Here is a 7,500-nt window from a genome sequence, read left to right as displayed (position 1 = left end):
AGAGGCGGCAGCCGGTCCCCAAACACCGGCCGGGGACCGGCCCACAGGAGGCGGCAGCCGGTCCCCAAACACCAGCCGGGGACCGGCCCACAGGAGGCGGCAGCCGGTCCCCAAACACCAGCCGGGGACCGGCCCACAGGAGGCGGCAGCCAGTCCCCAAACACTGGCCGGGGAGTGGCACAAATTCTAAGTCCCACGAGCCCCTGGTGACCCGACAATCGGACTTAGTGCAATTTTCCAAGTGCTGCAAGCCAATGTTGGCCCGACAAGTCCCCAAACGGCAGCCCGGTTTTGAGCCACTAGTGTCGGCCTATAAGTCCCCAAACACCGGCCCGGTTTTACGACCACTAGTCCCCCAACACTAGCCCGGGATTCAGCCACTAGTGGCGGGCACAATTCCCCAAACACCGGTCCGATAATACGCGCGCATATCCCCAAACACCGGCCCGATAATACGCGCGCATATCCCCAAACACCGGCCCGGATTTCAGCCACTAGTGGCGGGCACAAGTCCCCAAACACTAGCCAAGTTCTCAGCCACTAGTGGCGGGCACAATTCCCCAAACACCGGTCCGATAATACGCGCGCATATCCCCAAACACCGGCGCGGATTTCAGCCACTAGTGGCGGGCACAAGTCCCCAAACACTAGCCAAGTTCTCAGCCACTAGTGGCGGGCACAATTCCCCAAACACCGGTCCGATAATACGCGCGCATATCCCCAAACACCGGCCCGATAATACGCGCACAATTCCCCAAACACCGGCCCGGATTTCAGCCACTAGTGGCAGGCACAAGTCCCCAAACACTAGCCAAGTTCTCAGCCACTAGTGGCGGGCACAATTCCCCAAACACCGGTCCGATAATACGCGCGCATATCCCCAAACACCGGCCCGATAATACGCGCACAATTCCCCAAACACCGGCCCGATAATACGCGCACAATTCCCCAAACACCGGCGCGGATTTCAGCCACTATTGGCGGGCACAAGTCCCCCAACACTAGCCCGGGATTCAGCCACTAGTGGCGGGCACGATTCCCCAAACACCGGTCCGATAATACGCGCGCATATCCCCAAACACCGGCCCGATAATACGCGCACAATTCCCCAAACACCGGCGCGGATTTCAGCCACTATTGGCGGGCACAAGTCCCCAAACACTAGCCAAGTTCTCAGCCACTAGTGGCGGGCACAATTCCCCAAACACCGGTCCGATAATACGCGCGCATATCCCCAAACACCGGCCCGATAATACGCGCACAATTCCCCAAACACCGGCGCAGATTTCAGCCACTATTGGCGGGCACAAGTCCCCCAACACTAGCCCGGGATTCAGCCACTAGTGGCGGGCACAAGTCCCCCAACACTAGCCAAGTTCTCAGCCACTAGTGGCGGGCACAATTCCCCAAACACCGGTCCGATAATACGCGCGCATATCCCCAAACACCGGCCCGATAATACGCGCACAATTCCCCAAACACCGGCCCGATAATACGCGCACAATTCCCCAAACACCGGCGCGGATTTCAGCCACTATTGGCGGGCACAAGTCCCCCAACACTAGCCCGGGATTCAGCCACTAGTGGCGGGCACGATTCCCCAAACACCGGTCCGATAATACGCGCGCATATCCCCAAACACCGGCCCGATAATACGCGCACAATTCCCCAAACACCGGCGCGGATTTCAGCCACTATTGGCGGGCACAAGTCCCCCAACACTAGCCCGGGATTCAGCCACTAGTGGCGGGCACGATTCCCCAAACACCGGTCCGATAATACGCGCGCATATCCCCAAACACCGGCCCGATAATACGCGCACAATTCCCCAAACACCGGCGCGGATTTCAGCCACTATTGGAGGGCACAAGTCCCCCAACACTAGCCCGGGATTCAGCCACTAGTGGCGGGCACGATTCCCCAAACACCGGTCCGATAATACGCGCGCATATCCCCAAACACCGGCCCGATAATACGCGCACAATTCCCCAAACACCGGCCCGGATTTCAGCCACTAGTGGCGGGCACAAGTCCCCAAACACTAGCCAAGTTCTCAGCCACTAGTGGCGGGCACAATTCCCCAAACACCGGTCCGATAATACGCGCGCATATCCCCAAACACCGGCCCGATAATACGCGCACAATTCCCCAAACACCGGCGCAGATTTCAGCCACTATTGGCGGGCACAAGTCCCCCAACACTAGCCCGGGATTCAGCCACTAGTGGCGGGCACAAGTCCCCCAACACTAGCCAAGTTCTCAGCCACTAGTGGCGGGCACAATTCCCCAAACACCGGTCCGATAATACGCGCGCATATCCCCAAACACCGGCCCGATAATACGCGCACAATTCCCCAAACACCGGCCCGATAATACGCGCACAATTCCCCAAACACCGGCGCGGATTTCAGCCACTATTGGCGGGCACAAGTCCCCCAACACTAGCCCGGGATTCAGCCACTAGTGGCGGGCACGATTCCCCAAACACCGGTCCGATAATACGCGCGCATATCCCCAAACACCGGCCCGATAATACGCGCACAATTCCCCAAACACCGGCGCGGATTTCAGCCACTATTGGCGGGCACAAGTCCCCCAACACTAGCCCGGGATTCAGCCACTAGTGGCGGGCACGATTCCCCAAACACCGGTCCGATAATACGCGCGCATATCCCCAAACACCGGCCCGATAATACGCGCACAATTCCCCAAACACCGGCGCGGATTTCAGCCACTATTGGCGGGCACAAGTCCCCCAACACTAGCCCGGATTTCAGCCACTATTGGCGGGCACAAGTCCCCCAACACTAGCCCGGGATTCAGCCACTATTGGCGGGCACAAGTCCCCCAACACTAGCCCGGGATTCAGCCACTAGTGGCGGGCACGATTCCCCAAACACCGGTCCGATAATACGCGCGCATATCCCCAAACACCGGCCCGATAATACGCGCACAATTCCCCAAACACCGGCGCGGATTTCAGCCACTATTGGCGGGCACAAGTCCCCCAACACTAGCCCGGGATTCAGCCACTAGTGGCGGGCACGATTCCCCAAACACCGGTCCGATAATACGCGCGCATATCCCCAAACACCGGCCCGATAATACGCGCACAATTCCCCAAACACCGGCGCGGATTTCAGCCACTATTGGCGGGCACAAGTCCCCCAACACTAGCCCGGGATTCAGCCACTAGTGGCGGGCACGATTCCCCAAACACCGGTCCGATAATACGCGCGCATATCCCCAAACACCGGCCCGATAATACGCGCACAATTCCCCAAACACCGGCGCGGATTTCAGCCACTATTGGCGGGCACAAGTCCCCCAACACTAGCCCGGGATTCAGCCACTAGTGGCGGGCACGATTCCCCAAACACCGGTCCGATAATACGCGCGCATATCCCCAAACACCGGCCCGATAATACGCGCACAATTCCCCAAACACCGGCCCGGATTTCAGCCACTAGTGGCGGGCACAAGTCCCCAAACACTAGCCAAGTTCTCAGCCACTAGTGGCGGGCACAATTCCCCAAACACCGGTCCGATAATACGCGCGCATATCCCCAAACACCGGCCCGATAAAACGCGCACAATTCCCCAAACACCGGCGCGGATTTCAGCCACTATTGGCGGGCACAAGTCCCCCAACACTAGCCCGGGATTCAGCCACTAGTGGCGGGCACGATTCCCCAAACACCGGTCCGATAATACGCGCGCATATCCCCAAACACCGGCCCGATAAAACGCGCACAATTCCCCAAACACCGGCCCGGATTTCAGCCACTAGTGGCGGGCACAAGTCCCCAAACACTAGCCAAGTTCTCAGCCACTAGTGGCGGGCACAATTCCCCAAACACCGGTCCGATAATACGCGCGCATATCCCCAAACACCGGCCCGATAATACGCGCACAATTCCCCAAACACCGGCGCGGATTTCAGCCACTAGTGGCGGGCACAAGTCCCCAAACACTAGCCAAGTTCTCAGCCACTAGTGGCGGGCACAATTCCCCAAACACCGGTCCGATAATACGCGCGCATATCCCCAAACACCGGCCCGATAATACGCGCGCAATTCCCCAAACACCGGCCCGGATTTCAGCCACTAGTGGCGGGCACAAGTCCCCAAACACTAGCCAAGTTCTCAGCCACTAGTGGCGGGCACAATTCCCCAAACACCGGTCCGATAATACGCGCGCATATCCCCAAACACCGGCCCGATAATACGCGCACAATTCCCCAAACACCGGCGCAGATTTCAGCCACTATTGGCGGGCACAAGTCCCCCAACACTAGCCCGGGATTCAGCCACTAGTGGCGGGCACAATTCCCCAAACACCGGTCCGATAATACGCGCGCATATCCCCAAACACCGGCCCGATAATACGCGCACAATTCCCCAAACACCGGCGCGGATTTCAGCCACTATTGGCGGTCACAAGTCCCCCAACACTAGCCCGGATTTCAGCCACTATTGGCGGGCACAAGTCCCCCAACACTAGCCCGGGATTCAGCCACTATTGGCGGGCACAAGTCCCCCAACACTAGCCCGGGATTCAGCCACTAGTGGCGGGCACGATTCCCCAAACACCGGCCCGGCGCTGAGTATATGGCCTCCGAAAGGCCCATACATTCAGACGGGTCCATGTATTTTCAACGACAGCAGCAGTACCGCCAAAATCCATGCAGCGGCGCTGGATTTATGGCCTCCGAAAGGCCCATTCATTCAGACGGGTCCATGTATTTTCAGCGACAGCCGCAGTACCGCCAAAATCCATGCAGAGGCGCTGAGTTTATGGCCTCCGAAAGGCCCATTCATTCAGACGGGTCCATGTATTTTCAGCGACAGCAGCAGTACCGCCAAAATCCATGCAGCGGCGCTGTATTTATGGCCTCCGAAAGGCCCATTCATTACCAACGGGGCTGCAGTAGCATCCCGCGGCCACGCAGGGGCAGATATTGTGAGGGAATTACATGGTAGTGGACGGAGCGCCCATGCATTTCCAATGGGAGTGCAGTACCTCAAAAATCCGCTCCAAGCCACCGAACTTGAGGGCCCGACGTTCCCTCAACACTAGCCCAGTGCAATCGACATTTCGTTCTGTGTACATTGTTACACAGAATGACAATACAAGGGAATTATTATTATTATTATTATTATTATGTATTCAGCCACTAGTGGCGGGCACAATTCCCCAAACACTGGCCCGGCGCTGAGTTTATGGCCTCCGAAAGGCCCATACATTCAGACGGGTCCATGTATTTTCAGTTTTCCCTAGTAGGTGTGATTGTTTGTTTAATTAGGTAGTTTGTGTTGGTGACGGTGTTCCTAACTGTGGTGGCTTGTTTGTAGAATGTGGGGCCCTGCGTTTGTGTTATGTTGATTTCTGGTAATTTACTTTTTACTAAGTAGTCTTTCAGGTTTTTGTTTCTTTTAAAGGCTGAGATGATTTTGTAATCTTGGATTATGCTTGTGTTCTGTAGTGTCTGATTTATATTTTGTCCATTCATTCAGACGGGTCCATGTATTTTCAGCGACAGCCGCAGTACCGCCAAAATCCATGCAGCGGCGCTGGATTTATGGCCTCCGAAAGGCCCATTCATTCAGACGGGTCCATGTATTTTCAGCGACAGCCGCAGTACCGCCAAAATCCATGCAGAGGCGCTGAGTTTATGGCCTCCGAAAGGCCCATTCATTCAGACGGGTCCATGTATTTTCAGCGACAGCAGCAGTACCGCCAAAATCCATGCAGCGGCGCTGTATTTATGGCCTCCGAAAGGCCCATTCATTACCAACGGGGCTGCAGTAGCATCCCGCGGCCACGCAGGGGCAGATATTGTGAGGGAATTACATGGTAGTGGACGGAGCGCCCATGCATTTCCAATGGGAGTGCAGTACCTCAAAAATCCGCTCCAAGCCACCGAACTTGAGGGCCCGACGTTCCCTCAACACTAGCCCAGTGCAATCGACATTTCGTTCTGTGTACATTGTTACACAGAATGACAATACAAGGGAATTATTATTATTATTATTATAATTATTATGTATTCAGCCACTAGTGGCGGGCACAATACCCCAAACACTGGCCCGGCGCTGGCTGAGTTTATGGCCTCCGAAAGGCCCATACATTCAGACGGGTCCATGTATTTTCAGTTTTCCGTAGCAGGTGTGATTGTTTGTTTAATTAGGTAGTTTGTGTTGGTGACGGTGTTCCTAACTGTGGTGGCTTGTTTGTAGAATGTGGGGCCCTGCGTTTGTGTTATGTTGATTTCTGGTAATTTACTTTTTACTAAGTAGTCTTTCAGGTTTTTGTTTCTTTTAAAGGCTGAGATGATTTTGTAATCTTGGATTATGCTTGTGTTCTGTAGTGTCTGATTTATATTTTGTCCATTCATTCAGACGGGTCCATGTATTTTCAGCGACAGCCGCAGTACCGCCAAAATCCATGCAGCGGCGCTGAGTTTATGGCCTCCGAAAGGCCCATTCATTCAGACGGGTCCATGTATTTTCAGCGACAGCCGCAGTACCGCCAAAATCCATGCAGCGGCGCTGGGTTTATGGAATCCGAAAGGCCCATTCATTCAGACGGGTCCATGTATTTTCAACGACAGCCGCAGTACCGCCAAAATCCATACAGCGGCGCTGTATTTATGGCCTCCGAAAGGCCCATTCATTCCCAACGGGGCAGCAGTAGCATCGCGCGGCCACGCGGGGGCAGATATTGTGAGGGAATTACATTGTAGTGGACGGAGCGCCCATGTATTGCTATGGCCAATGCATTTCCAATGGGAGTGCAGTACCTCAAAAATCCGCTAGAGGGCCCCGAACTTGAGGGCCCGGCGTTCCCTCAAGTGCCGATTTTATACCCCCTTCTCCAGCCGACAGCCAGAATTATATTAGGGACTCGCAATTTTGAGAGGTGAGCACCAGGGCTAATCAGCGGCCACCCGTGACCATTGAGTCCGACAGAGCAGAGGCTAGGGGCGGCCTCGCATCTCGCAATTACCGAGGGAAGATGCCGGTTCTCGAAAAATTTCTAAGTTTTTCAAATTTTAAAGTATTGAAGTATTTAGGGCGCTTCCCGCGGCCCTGGCTTTTGCATGTACCCCTCTAAGCTCCGGTTCTCGAAAAATGTCTAAGTTTTTCAAACTTTAAAGTATTGAAGCCGGACTTCCGCGGAGGCTGACAGGGGGCCTCCATCGAAGCACCCTTCACCCCCGGGTGAGCCGGCGTCGGCCCACGGGCCTGCCGGTTCCCCAACTGAGCGATTGGCACACGAGACCCGCCTCGGAGGGCCCACGTCGGCCGGCGCAAGCCGGTGTTCGGGCGTGCGGCTCCTCCGGCTTTGCGGGTCAAGCTCCAGCGCCGAGGATACTAGGCAAACGTTGGGCCCCCCCGAGCCGAGTGGATACCCGCCTCAGAAAGAGCTGGGGCGGTACGTACGGACGGCCTCACTAAGAGGGAACGGAAGCTACTAAAGCACACGTATAACTGTCCG

The sequence above is a fragment of the Urocampus carinirostris genome, unplaced genomic scaffold (assembly GCF_059441175.1).
Source record: "Urocampus carinirostris isolate Australia breed hairy pipefish unplaced genomic scaffold, RoL_Ucar_1.0 HiC_scaffold_36, whole genome shotgun sequence".
In the NCBI taxonomy this organism is placed as follows: Eukaryota; Metazoa; Chordata; class Actinopteri; order Syngnathiformes; family Syngnathidae; genus Urocampus; species Urocampus carinirostris.
This window is presented reverse-complemented; position numbering follows the sequence as displayed.